The 11,682-nt window shown below is 40.9% G+C and overlaps 1 long non-coding RNA gene across 1 annotated transcript in view; it reads left to right on the top strand.

Moving 5' to 3' along the window:
- The first annotated feature begins 352 nt into the window (after window positions 1–352).
- Window positions 353–11,682, top strand: part of LOC108920411 (uncharacterized) — a 115,040-nt gene continuing 103,710 nt past the window's right edge. The window contains exons 1-2 of the long non-coding RNA XR_001964994.1: window positions 353–567; window positions 680–849. This is a non-coding gene — a long non-coding RNA (uncharacterized LOC108920411). The remainder of the gene's footprint in view (window positions 568–679; window positions 850–11,682) is intronic.

Genomic DNA, 11,682 nt, shown 5'->3' with positions numbered 1-11,682 from the left:
TTTCTTTAGCTGGTAATCAAATTGGAGCTGAAATGAAATGGAGTTTTCTTATGAAAATAGCCATTGTTGTGCGGAAGGCTGGTAATTCATAAACAATAACCAGCTCCTTTGTGCGGATAATAATATATTCATGTTTCCAGAGGAGGGTAAAAGCCAGAGGCACAGCACTATGGTACTGTGTATAAAAGGCAGCAGGGGTTGGCGGAACAGCCTTTTTCGATTGCCAGGTTTGCAAGAGCTGGTTAGGGCTGCTGATTTCTTTACTCTCTCTCTCTCTCTCTCTCTCTCTCTCTCTCTCTCTCTTTCTCTCTCCCCTCGCTCTCATTCTCTCTGCCTCTCTCTTCAGCTCTCCCACTGCACTTTGAGTCATTCGCTCCGTTTGAGCAGAACTTTCAGGACAGGCACATGTGCACCTGCCCGGTCTTTCTGCCCGCTCCTCGTCCCCATCACCCTTTGGGAACTTTGACAAATGAGTGGAGGTACGGGAGAGGTTACACGGAGATAGTCTGAGAACATCACTGTTTCTTCCGAGAGGTGTGAGACCACATGCGCCTTGCTGCGGAGAAGGTGGGAATCTCTTCGCTCTCGCCTTGGAGAGAGGAGCTGCAATATTTGCCTTCACTGACAGCAGTGAACAGGTTCTCACCGGGGCAGTCACTATCCATCTCTCGTGACCCAGGGCGGCTCTCGATGGAACGATTATTCGGTACAGAGTCCCATGTCAAGGCGGGAGAGAGACGGCTTGAGAAGTGCGCTGCGAGGAAAGAGCGGAGTGCTTCTGCTGGATACCTGGTTTGGAGAGGGACTCCTGAGGAAGCTGATGCCCAGAGAAAGGCTGTGAGACGGAAGGTAAGTGAACTTTCCCTTCTCTTCTTGTTGGTAGGGAGCTGGTGCAGTAGAGGATAACAAGGTGTCAGGGGAGTGGCAGGGCACCGTGGCGGGGGGGGGAGGGGGGGACTACAGTACATCACCCTGCAGGTCTGGAGTGCAGCAGGAGTATCATCCTCTCATGGTAAGTGGGGCACAGGTAGACTTGGATGTATGGTTTACTATTTTCCGTAGCAAAAGGTTTTTTGTTCAGTTTTCACATTCGAGCCAAATAGTCCTGAATACCGCAAATGTAAAACGTAACTCCTGGCGCAACGTGATATATTAAAAGGTCACACTGAGGACTGTTTTTCTTTTGTAATTATGCCCTGAATTACTATAAATTAAGTTCCCTTAGCTGTATTTTGTTTTCATAAATGGTATTATTCTCAATCAAAACTATTATTACTACTGCGTCATATTTGCCAGATTTTTGTACATTTTGAATAACCCAAAACACTTGTCTGAATTTAAATATAGTAACGCATGTCTTCTGTGTTCGTCCACAATCTGAATATGTTGCAGGATATATTGGAATTTGTTTTTTTTTTTTTTTTTTTTTTTTGCTATTACACTGTTGAAAATACCAAGTGTTAAAATATTACTTTTAAGCTATATAGTGGTTATAAAAAAGTTCCAGAAGTAAAAAATTATTTTTATTTTTCTATATGAAATTTACATTATATTTTTTTGTTTTTTCAGCAAATGAAGTAGTACTTATCTTTGGATAAGATGCTATTAACATTCTTTTGCTTGGACCTGGGTGCAGTCATCTCACCCAAAAGGTGTTCTTCATATCCAGAAAAAACTGTTAGATATACTTTGTGTCAGTGGTGTACTTCAAGGGATGGTTGAAGCGGAATCATCCTTTACACTGGGGCTTTGCTCCGCTGTAGGGGTCCCATGTATCTCTAGATCTCTTTTTTGGCTCTGCATTGATCACACATATATTTGGTGGGTTAGTGCTTTTCCCAGCACAGTGGAATTAAACCAGAATATTCATACAATTTTGTAATCATTCCCCAGACATTTCTTAGGAATTTCCTAGGCATTTCTTAGGAATATATCTCACTTTTTTATTCTTATCACAGGAGAATATAATGACATGCAGACGTAGGAATTAATGGACCTGAGGGCTTTTCATGTTGAGGAACACATGACTAATCCAGTTAGCCCTCAACATCCATGACCCTGTCAGTGAGTTCAATATTAATTCTTGAGTTTTTCAGCATCCCTAATGTACCCAAATGTGCCGCTAAATGGGATGCAGAAAGTTAAAAAGTGGATCGTATAAAACACCTGGCCATTGTGCTCTTCCTGACCTAGACTTCTAATACAGGTGTGTTCGGGGCAAAATCTCCAGGGGGGAGATCACCGCTGGCCTTATTCCACCAGAGCCAGATTATGGTAACCCTAATTGGAGTTTTTGTTGTACTTGTAAAATTGCTCCTTCAACCACTGGCACTAAGATGCCACCTGCCAATAGTTTGATTACAGCAATAATCACAGAAAGACAGCAGCTCGTCCACCCCAACAGGAAAAAAGGAACAGAAAATGTAATAGCCCTTCGCTGCTGCACTCTGAGGCATACACTTCTAAAGGCTCTGGGCACTGTGAGTACAGCAGCCTGCTTCCACAAGAAAGGAGAACAGAGAGAGATATTGATTTCCAGACATTCATGTTGGGCTTTTTTGTTCCTGCTCTAATAGGATCACGGCTTACAGAGAGGTATGGGGGGAGCAGGGAGAAGAAGGGACGGGATCGAGGCAAAGATAACCGCCCATAGAATAAGGAGAGAGGCAGGGAAAGAAAAGCAGAGCTGGGAAGGGAAAGTATAAAGCGGCTTAGAGAGGTAATCTTCTGTTCACCCACGGTGTTCAGAGGGGAGCGTGCTTTCTTGTCATAGATGGGCAGGAGCACTGCGACGTGGAGTAGAATGAAGAGATGCTCACCAAACACAGCAGCAAGGCAGAATGAGATGAAGTATGGAGCATCCTGGCCTGCTTTTGGCTAGTGGCTGCTCTTTCTTGACACAGATTGCAGATCAAGTTATGGCCCAAACAGCCGATTCATTATAACACTTTCCAATACTAATTGTTGCTGCGGTTTAGCAATAGCATAACAGGTCAGTCCAAGCTAAGGACACCTACTACTACTTAAAAAAGTATTTTTCAGGAATATTTTAGTGACTGAAAATTGAACATATCAAATTAATATTTAATCACATAAGAAACAAGCTATTTCATAGATTTCGCATAACAGAATATTGACATTTTGCTGAAGAAAAGATATAATGCTGGATAAGGGAATGTGCTAAACGCTTAATATTAAGTTGTCATGATTTAGCCAAATGTCAGGCTAAAAATTAAATCGGCATGGTGGCACAGCACACGGGTGGTGCGAGAGGACGTGGGCGTAATCCCCGCTCAGTCTGTGTGGAGTTTGCATGTTCTCCCCATGTCTGTGTGGGTTTCTTCCAGGTGCTCTGGTTTCCTCCCACAGTCCAAAGACATGCTGTTCAGGTTCACCCACAGTGTGTGAGTCACAGAGACAGTGTGTTCCACTGGTGTATGGATGAGTGACCCAGTGTAAGTAGTGTATCTAGCAGTGTAAGTCGCCTTGGTGAATAAGGTGTGTGGGCTGGTAACACTACACAGAGTTCCTTGGAAGTCACTTTGGAGGAACGTGTCTGCTGAATAAATAAATGTAAATCACTATAAATAGTTTCTCTTTTCACTGTCTAAGCAATGGAACAACCGCTATCCTTACATATAAATATCATTCAATAAATTTGCCTGATGTTTTACAATATGTCATACGCTCATACATGATACCATTAGAGTTTTTTTTACTTGTGACAGGGGACTGATGGTGGCAGTTTTGCAGACTTGCTAAAAACATAGGTCTATTCACTCACTGATCACTTAATGTCTCTTCACAAGGTCTAAATTGAAATGGGCTGGACAAAACAAACACATTTTGAATTTTTGTGATGAAGCACAAGTGTAGCTAAAATAGCAGGCTAAGCTAAGGCTGACAGCGGTCTAGTACAATCACGTAATACCTACAGCTCCACTGGCTCCAAAGTCACTTAGAACGAGAATGAAATGTATAGTAAATGTTTCACCAGTAGATGGCGGTATTGGGTTACGAGTATGAATGCACGGTTCGCGCTTGTCCTGCGGCGGAGCGAAACGACGTGTTCAGGTGCGGTGTCTTGTCTTTGCGGTTTGGATATATCGCTCGCTTCTAATTGAATGCAGCGGAATGTTTTCGCGTTTGCTGGAGTGTACTTGCTTTTTACAGTTCTATTATTCGCCCTTTGCTGTATTTCAATTCACTTTGAATCATTGTTATGTTTTACTTAAGATTGTTCTTTTGCGTCGTTCGCCGCGTGTGTGTCGTGTGCTCTGTAGAGAGAGAGCTGTAGCAAAGCAACTATGTGGTTATTTTCCACGCAACGAGGGAAGGGAGGCTAAAAGACCGCGGCGAGCTTTTATTTTAACAATAATTATATATGTCGATAAGCGGTCTTCAGCTGTGTCGAAAGATGGGACACGTGAGCGCGTGGACGTGAGCGAGGCCAAACTTCCTTTACGCGCGTGTGTCGTGTGTGCGCGCGCTTCTGCGATGGATCTGCCGAGGATTGTAATACACCAGCTTTTCAAGCTTTTTGGCGCCTTGTTATTAAAACTCCACCGAACCTCTTATTGAAAAGAAGATTAAATCTAAACTTGCAAACATATTTAAGATAGCTCCCGCATGTTATGTTTGCAGCCAAACATATGACGGAAACGTCGATGTATGTTTTTTGACGTCACCGACATTGACGAAAATACAAATGTTAGATTTTGTCTCCATCTAGTGGCAGTAACGTGTAACTCCCCTCCTGTTGCGGTCCTTCACGATGACGTTCAGGGGCGCTTCATGAGGAGCTGCCTCTCAAAATAACACTGGACGATGGCTTTTCGGTCGGCTCATTTTAGCTGTTGGGTTAAGATAGCCCGTGTCTTACTGTAGGCGTCTATAATGTTAAGTATTAAAATCGTGGTTTTTTTTTAATTTAGTTTTTTGATGAGTTTGCATTCTGCATTATGTAATGAAATTCAGAAGCATTTCAAGGCAGTTTTAGTCAATAAAAATATCATGGAAGTTTGTTTTAATTATACAGCACTCCATCAAACTGTTCTTTTTCCTCTTCTTTCAAACTAGATGTTAATTTGACCTGTTCCATTGTATTAATTGTTTTGTACTCATGGCACTTTAAATATTCTGCTTTTTCCACAAGTTGCACTAATCATAATTAATACCTAAACTTATGTCTTTTGTAGCATTTATGCAAAGAATGTCCCTGAATTTTCACTGGTAACTAGAATATTTTTTTTTCCTAACCAGCCAACATATTGCAGTGGCTCTATTGTTCTCTACATCTAATTTGCTTTTTCTGAAATATGTAGCTCCATTATGTGATCAGTGTTCAAACATAAATTTGAAGAACATCTTTGCGCAGAAGAATCTGTCATGGAATGTTTTAGCTGACATTCAACTGCAAGTACACTGATTAATGCTTCAGAAACAGTAATAGTCTATGAAATTAATTTTACACACTTCAAACTGTATTTTAAATGACTGGGTAAAGTGGACAGTTGTCATGATATAACCTATATGCTGTACAGTATATTTTGACTCAGTTATGTCCCCTTTGGTGGTTTTCTTTGGATACACTTTGTTGATACAAAATATTGCTAATGATGGTTATGGAACAATTTCTGTAGCTGTGTACAGTTGTGAGAAAAAACTTGTGGACTGTTTAGAATTGTCTGGATTTCAGCATGAATAGCTTTTTAAGCATGATCTGGTTTTCATCTGAGCCATAATAATAAATGAAAACAGCTTTGTTTAACAAACACACATTTTACATTGCCATATCTGCATTGAACAAAGGTTCATATGGTTGAAAGTAACAGACTTGCTGTACTTGAATCATGTGTCTGCATCCATGTTTTTCTTTCTGCTAATGTAAGACACACATTGTATTTTCTATGAGATGTATATTTCTTGGGAAAAAAGCATCTGCTAAATGAATAAATGTAAAGGGTTTAAACAAGCAGCTTCAAAGATGGAAAAAGTATATGGAACCTTCTTTACTGACAGTAACATCAATGAAATGCTTTCTGTAGCTGCTGATTATACCTGTGCAGCATCTAGAAAGTATTTTGGCCCTTTCCTCTATGCAGAACTATCCCAGTTCATGGATATTTTTGGGATTTCTTGGCTGAATGGCCTGCTTCAGCTCAGACCACAGCATTTTAATGGGATTGAGAGCAACCCCACAGCATTATGCTCCCTCCTCCATGCTTTATATATGGGATGATGTTTTTGGTAGTCATATCCAGTGTTTTTTCTCCAGACATGAAGATGTGAACATTTATCAAAACATTTTACTTTACCTTTTCCTTATCTCTGTACAAAACCTCTCTCCCATTAGTACAAACAATAGTGTTTCATGGTGGGACAGCATTTGCTGTTTCAGGGTGCGGACAGCTTGCAATCACTGAGCAACAAATGAATTCTAAGGTAATTGTAGAGTGCTATGTTAGGGTATCTGTAGATGATCTAGAACTCAAAAGAATTTGAGTCATGCAACATGACAATTATCCAAGACAGAAATAAATTAAATGGAATGAAATGGAAACAATCAGCAATCAGAATCACCTGATAAGCAGATCAAAAAATCTTAGGAATTCAGAGTAAGTACCTTGATCTAATATATTAAAGCAGGAAGGGGGGTTCTAGGCATTTTTTAAAACATATACACTAGTACACTTAAAATATATACTAATAATTACTGTGAAGCACTACTGTTTTGTTGTGTGATGTCGACATGAACTGGTCTTTCAAGAAGTCATAGCGATGCATTTTTAACACACCACCACCAGAGGTCAGTAAAGACTCACAAAAGCGCCAGAAAAGGCTGTTCCTCAATTATCGCCGTAGAGACCTCAATAAATTGTCTTAACGTTCACATATGTGATTATACAAATAAACACTGACATCTTATATATTGCAGAGTTATAACGCAGAGAAAAAAAAAGTTTGAATGAAGGCTGAATACAAAATTGGAATATGTTTTCAACGGTATGTTTTATTGCGTGAAAGTGTCATCAGTTCATTCAAGGCTTGTTGAAAGATACTGTACAGAATTGTGTCGTAACTACAGAGGCCTCAACGAACGGACACATATACAGAAAATTCCCTGTTGATTTGGGGATGCTTCTGTAAATTAATAAGTCGAACTAATATTTAATGCGATACTCTATAGTAATAATTGTTAAGATAAATTCCTTTGTCTTTACTGTTGCACCTTAAGCCTAAATAACGTTGTTAGGCACAGTAAATTAAATTAAAGCACTCAGATTATATTTGTATATTACTGCTAATCCTTTGCATTGAAAATTTCTGTGCTGCTCAAATATAAACCACAGTGAAGGCAGAACTTTTGCCGGACACTAATTTTTATATTGAATTTGCGCCCTGTTCATTTAGTCTAAAAAATATCTTCAGAATATTATTAAATCATTATAGTCTGTGCGATTTAAAATATTTGAGTGTATAAAATATGTATTTATGCTTTGCCAAATCGTGCGCTTGGCAGGTAATATTTTTCGCTGAAAAAACTTTGACGATGAAATAACCTTTCATTACATTTGAATGCCTGTAATAGACAGGTGTCCCGCCTGTGGTGCGGCGCGTACAGCCCAGAGACCCGCGCTTCGGGGACAGGCTCCGGACAAGCGCGACCCTGCAGTAGGATAAGCGCTCATACACAGTGCGTGAGTATATCTCAATATATAAATTAATGTTAGTAGCATATTATTAACGACGTTCACTACACGACTGCGTGAGAAAACAAGAAGCGTACAGCGCATGATATTTTCATTCTTGCGAGAGTTAATTCGGAAATAATATACAACCGAACATGCCGTATATTTAGCGTTCATATATATATATTTTTTTTTTATGTCGAACGCGGTTTGCACGCGGCGCGAGGCAATTTAGAAGTGAAGCGACCGTGTGTGTTTGCAAACTCGAGAACAGCTGCAGACGCGCGAGCCAAGCGCGACCGCGGTGGGGACGCGCATCGTGACCGCGCGCCGCGCCGCTCTTCCCGCAGCTGAGCAAACAGAGCGCGCCCGCGGTCACGGTGGCTCGCTGCCACGGCGCCGGTAATTAGACACTCAGTGAACGGGACGGCGGCAGAACGAGCCGTTTGATGGCGGATTATCGCCGAAATGACACGAAAAAAAAAAAAAAAAAAAAAAAAAAGACATCGGGACGGGCGCTAGAGGGAGAATTCGGCGCGTGCAACACGCGCGCGCACACACGCGAGCGGAGCGCAATTATGGCGGCTGCCGTCTGCCGATTCGCAGCTCGCACATTTTTGCAGCCCTGCCGGAGCTCCCGTTTCAGTGTCTTTTTCGTTCTCTTTCTCAAGACGAGAAGTGCGGAAAAGAACGTACCGCCGCTGAGCTTTTCCTCCTGTCTGTGCGTGTGGTATCTCTGCTCACCTTGCCTTGTACGCACATGGTAGTATTAGTACAGTCTGTAGTAAGTAGTGTGTAACACACACACAGGGTTCCCCCGAATAAAAGTGATCATTTAGAACTAATAATAAAATAAGGATCAAAGCGCGGAGACGCGCATCAGTAAAACGTCATTCAAAGGTGGAACAGACTGAGGGGATACAATACAGGCCATGGGGGGGTATGAGGAACAGTCGGTATGATAATGAGTTTAAAATACTCAGATTCTGGATTACAGTGATACTTGCTCATATTTTTGATCCTTCTGTTAATATAACCAGTTTTTGGTGTCCGGTTATTTTATCATTTTTTCTTTTTTTTTTTTGACTGACCATTCTCTGGTGTTCCAGTACCAATTTTACTTTACAGTAATTTTGGCATTTGGGCTAGAGACATACCATGGTAGAACATTGTCTTCATTCACATTTTTACATTTACATTTATTTATTTAGCAGAGGCTTTTCTCCAAAGCGACTTCCAATGAACTCTATGCGGTGTTATGAGCTCGCACACTTTATTCACCAAGGTGACTTACACTGCTAGATACACTGCTTACGCTGGGTCACTCGTTCATACATCCTCAAACTAACAGTCAGCCAATATTTTCAAATATTACCTTCTTTATTTAGAAAGTGGTGCTGAGGATTTTTTGTCTTCATTAGATTTGCTACAGGGAGTGTATCTAAACATATTTTTTCTTCTTTTTCTTCTTCTTCTTATTATTATTATCATTATTATTATTATTATAGCAGCATATTCTAACTGTATCAGTTTAGGGATAAATACCTTGAACAAGGCTTTTACAGTATCATGCAACCTTGCATCTCTTGGTGCGTGACACTTCTGACATATGCATATGCTGCTTATTTTCTCCCGAAAAGGAATTTTCTCTGACCTGTTTCGAAGAGACTTCATGCACGCAATATGAAATGCACATCAGATGCAAGCAATGCGGTGTGTGTCGTGCTCTGTGGAGTGTGTTCGCTGAAGTGCTCCATTTAGCACAGAAGCACCTGTTATTAGGAGCCCAGTTAAGAGTGTTTGTTGCTACAGCTCTGCAATCTCACTCGCTGTACTTACATATATATATAAAAGGGAACAGATTATAGAAAACAGGTCACTTTTCAGAATGAGACGTGCCTTTTCAGCCATTACGGTATATTAAATTACTTTTTTTTCCAATTTGGCCATACTCTTAGCAGTGTGGGATCTACAGTTATTCATTCATATTTAACAGCCATTCAGTGGCACACGTGCAAAAGCAGCTGCTTGACTGGTGGATCCCAGCAGGAGAACCAGTCTGCTTCTTTTTCTGTAATTATCCCTATTTATTACCTCCTGCATCTGCAGGGCCTCCGCTGGCCACTCACACAATCAGCTGATCGTCGCTTCGACTTTTTTATATTTATTTTTTGAGCCTCCCCCCCCTGCCCCGAACTGCCTGCATTTTTCCCCCCATCCTTCTCTCCTACTGTTTGCCAGACGGGGTGTTTGAGGAGAATGGTGGTCATGAAGCCCAAGAGGCTGCTGGAGCAGGAGACTGAAGGTAAAGTGCTGTTTCTTCGCAAACTGTGAACTCCATTTGCCTGGCCTTGGCCTGGATTTTGATTGCCCGGTGACACGTAGGTAACCGCATTAGGGGCAGTCAAAAGAAAATGGGAGAAAGCCCCCGAAGTGACATCTCGCTGACCGCTGGGCCTTTTAAAGCCATGTCAGGGAAATTAGCATGACTCCACGGGCTCCAAACTTTGTGGCTGTTGCCATGACATTGCCGGTTGCTGTGCTCCCTCAGGGCCCTCGCCCCCTTCTCTGTTAACAATCATGTTGAGCAACGAAAGGACAGGTGTCCAAATGTCAACCACTTTGTCACTATAAAGGAAAAGGTAAAGTCTGAGATTTGGATAAAAATAATATTAAATATTTATAATGGCACACAACACTGCGTACTGTTTAATGCAGATACAATGTGTTTACCTGTGTCTAAAATTATGCTAACCTCATATATTCTTTCTCCCTGAGTCATTCTGTTTAATACCCAAACTCAGATAAAACAAAGGCATAAAACAGAATAATCAGTATTTAACCTGTCAAGATTCATTTTGAGTTTATCACATTTTTTTTATAAAGTGTCTGACAAGACAGAGGAAGGAAAATCACTAGGTAAGTGAATTTAATTTGATTTTAATAATTCACGCATTGAGTTTTCCCGTTGATATTTATGCAGAACTATAAAGTAGTATGAATTGTGAATGGAAATGAGTAAATGTTACCGTAATGTATGTGTATGTGTGTGGTGAGCGTAGGTGTGTGTTACATCTTAATAGACCCACACTGAATTAAGCACTGATTTATCAGTTACAACAACTTGAAAATAGAGTTTGATTTTCATGAATGTTTGAAAGCACGTGAGATGCAAGAAGGTGATGGATTATTAATCAAACATGTTAAAGCCTCTCTAAGCAAAAAAGATCATTATTATAGTGGAATGAACAACTGTGCTGTCTGTCAGGGGCAAAATTCAGGGATACGTGTAGTAATTGTATGGACAGTAAGATTTCTGCAGCATTTGCTCACAAATATAGAGCAAAGTTATTATTGTTGCAATACCTCTTGTGACAGAATGAACCCATAACTGCTTCCAGTGTAACCAGCGAATGAGTGAGATTTATAAGACTCTCAGTGACAGAGGAGTGTAACGTATACCCATCTACTCCTGGATTACATTGATACGATGCCTTTCTGTAACTGTGCAATATCAGCGTTGTATGCTCAGCTACTTGCAATGATTTGGCAGTTCATGCAGCAGGGTAATTTTTACAACGTCAGTTCAAGGTAAGGACCGAGTCTAGTGTCCTGTTCCCCTGGGATTGACCCTGGACCCCGTCACCGTGCAAAATGACAAGCAGTTAATGACTGAGGTAATTCAGGGTGCATACCTTCCTAAAGGGTAAGAAGTCAGGAGCAGGGATTCAAACCAGGACCTTCTGATTACCAGGCAGTAGCTCTAATCTCTACACCAGCTCCTGGTGCTAAGTAACGTTGCAGTTCCCCAGAAAAAGTAGATTATTATGTCATAAAACCGTTATCGCTTCTTCCCTTTAACTTTACCTGTAAACCGGACGTTTTGAGTTTGAAGGGACTGAATATTTCTTCTACTCTTTCAGTCCCACACTTGGGATTTTCTTCTTTTTTTGCTCTTCACACCTGCTACCGAGACATCCAAATATGGTTT

The sequence above is a fragment of the Scleropages formosus genome, chromosome 14, assembly GCF_900964775.1.
Source record: "Scleropages formosus chromosome 14, fSclFor1.1, whole genome shotgun sequence".
Classification (NCBI taxonomy): domain Eukaryota; kingdom Metazoa; phylum Chordata; class Actinopteri; order Osteoglossiformes; family Osteoglossidae; genus Scleropages; species Scleropages formosus.
This window is presented reverse-complemented; position numbering and strand designations above follow the sequence as displayed.